Raw genomic sequence first — 2689 nt, 5'->3', positions numbered from 1 at the left:
ACTGACACGTGACTCTCCTGCTCTCGGGACTCTTATTATGAAACGCGCCACCGCTGATTCAGCGTCAGACTGACACGTGACTCTCCTGCTCTCGGGACTCTTATTATGAAACGCGCCACCGCTGATTCAGCGTCAGACTGACACGTGACTCTCCTGCTCTCGGGACTCTTATTATGAAACGCGCCACCGCTGATTCAGCGTCAGACTGACACGTGACTCTCCTGCTCTCGGGACTCTTATTATGAAACGCGCCACCGCTGATTCAGCGTCAGACTGACACGTGACTCTCCTGCTCTCGGGACTCTTATTATGAAACGCGCCACCGCTGATTCAGCGTCAGACTGACACGTGACTCTCCTGCTCTCGGGACTCTTATTATGAAACGCGCCACCGCTGATTCAGCGTCAGACTGACACGTGACTCTCCTGCTCTCGGGACTCTTATTATGAAACGCGCCACCGCTGATTCAGCGTCAGACTGACACGTGACTCTCCTGCTCTCGGGACTCTTATTATGAAACGCGCCACCGCTGATTCAGCGTCAGACTGACACGTGACTCTCCTGCTCTCGGGACTCTTATTATGAAACGCGCCACCGCTGATTCAGCGTCAGACTGACACGTGACTCTCCTGCTCTCGGGACTCTTATTATGAAACGCGCCACCGCTGATTCAGCGTCAGACTGACACGTGACTCTCCTGCTCTCGGGACTCTTATTATGAAACGCGCCACCGCTGATTCAGCGTCAGACTGACACGTGACTCTCCTGCTCTCGGGACTCTTATTATGAAACGCGCCACCGCTGATTCAGCGTCAGACTGACACGTGACTCTCCTGCTCTCGGGACTCTTATTATGAAACGCGCCACCGCTGATTCAGCGTCAGACTGACACGTGACTCTCCTGCTCTCGGGACTCTTATTATGAAACGCGCCACCGCTGATTCAGCGTCAGACTGACACGTACACGTGACTCTCCTGCTCTCAGGACTCTTATTATGAAACGCGCCGCTGCTGTCACCTTCGCTGTCCTCATGGCTGGAGATTACAGCAGATCTTCAGTTCATTAACCGAGGATCTTCATCAGGCAGCGCATCCTCATCCTCAGGTGACTGTGTGAGTGAATGTGTTTATTCAGTGCTCGGCAGGTTCAGATGTGTTAGTGTTTCGTTTGTGAGGGTCGAGCAACTAAACCCCAGCGGGATCCGAGAGTGAAATGTAAAGCGCTGAAGTCGTTAGAGTTAAATGTGATAAACTGGAGGTAAAGCCGAGGCAGACAGTATAGTGACAGCTCTTATCTGCTGACAGAAACAGCGCGGCTCCGGGGAAGCATTATCCAGCAGAAATAGCGATGAATCTAAACAAAGGTGCTTTGCATAAGCAAACCTCTATGAAACAAGAAAAACGGGTTATGTTGAGAATGGAATTTGACTCATGTTTATACGTATTCATACGTTTTTTGTTTGTTTTTGTTTTTACAAACTGCTGGAACTAGAGGATGGTAATAATTGTAATATCTGTTTTTGTTGGGAACCTGGGCTCTGTGGAAACAAAGGAAATTAGGAAGTGCAGTAAAACCAGTCATTTGTTCCTATGTTAATAACAAATGGCAAAAAGTGTGGGATCTATATACAATGAATGGACTCCTTGAGATTAGTCCCAGTGTTGGAAAAAGAAAGCCAGATCAGGGACCCACTGAAGACAAGTCTGCTCAAGTCCGGCTCTGTTTTCAGTTTCCTCCTGTCCTCTTGGGGTCTGAGTTTTACCCCAAACTAATTATTACATCTCATGTTTACATCTCATGTGCTCCCAGTGCCCGCTAACTGCTTTCCCATGCCCTCCTCATTAATTGTCTACATTGTTTTACTTTGTGAGAGTGGCAGACTGACAATTAGCCTGTCTAAAAACATATCACAAAGTGATTTTTCAGTGTGCGTGTGCCTCAATATTTCTATCAAAACACCATATTTTGAAGGCCTAGTATCAGAGCACCTTCAGCTAAAATCTTGTTCTTTCCTATGTGACTTTTCTCCCAGTCACGCAGCTCTAAACACATATGTGGCTGGATTCTGATGTGAGAGACGACAGGAGATGCACTCTTTCACTGGAGGAAGAGTTATTATGGATTATGGACTCGTATTTGAGTTATAAACGTCTTAATGCTGGATTAATTTCAGCTTTTGTCTTCTCCAGATGTTAACTGATGGACTGGAGTGCTGTGGATTATTGTGGTGTTTTTATTACTACAGACTCATTGACCCTTTCCTGAAATGTTCATTTACATGATCATGTGACAAGAAATCCACACCACTCCAGTCCATCAGTTAACATCTGGAGAAGACAAAAGCTGAAACAAATCCAGCATTAAGACATCATTAAAACATCTTGATGGATTAATTTCAGCTTTTGTCTTCTCCAGATGTTAACTGATGGACTGGAGTGCTGTGGATTATTGTGGTGTTTTTATTACTACAGACTCATTGACCCTTTCCTGAAATGTTCATTTACATGATCATGTGAAGGAATGATATACCTCCTGTTCCTGTAAAACTGAATGATAAAGTCATATTTTATTAGATCAAGTTGTTCTCCGACTGAAGGCCGGATAAAGGGGGGGGGGCTTGTTCTGTGTGAAGGTGTGTGTGTGTGTGTTTTGTTCTGTCTTTGTGTGTGTGTGTGTTCTGTGTGTGTG

At 46.0% G+C, this 2689-nt stretch overlaps 1 protein-coding gene across 4 annotated transcripts in view; it reads left to right on the top strand.

The window, feature by feature from the left end:
- Positions 1 to 980: 980 nt before the first annotated feature.
- The window catches only part of LOC107669929 (natural resistance-associated macrophage protein 2-like), a 22357-nt gene continuing 20648 nt past the window's right edge, over positions 981 to 2689 (top strand). For 2 of the 4 annotated variants that reach the window (XM_016462362.1, XM_016462363.1), the window contains exon 1: positions 982 to 1105. The gene's annotated coding sequence lies outside the window, so the exon portion shown is untranslated. Of the gene's footprint in view, positions 1114 to 2689 lie in introns of all 4 variants that reach the window. The other 2 variants (XM_016462365.1, XM_016462364.1) reach the window with 2 other exon arrangements.

This window comes from Sinocyclocheilus anshuiensis, unplaced genomic scaffold, assembly GCF_001515605.1.
Source record: "Sinocyclocheilus anshuiensis isolate Anshui unplaced genomic scaffold, SAMN03320099.WGS_v1.1 scaffold905, whole genome shotgun sequence".
Lineage (NCBI taxonomy): Eukaryota > Metazoa > Chordata > Actinopteri > Cypriniformes > Cyprinidae > Sinocyclocheilus > Sinocyclocheilus anshuiensis.
The sequence above is the reverse complement of the archived record's forward strand: the minus strand, read 5'-3'. Positions and strand labels throughout refer to the sequence as shown.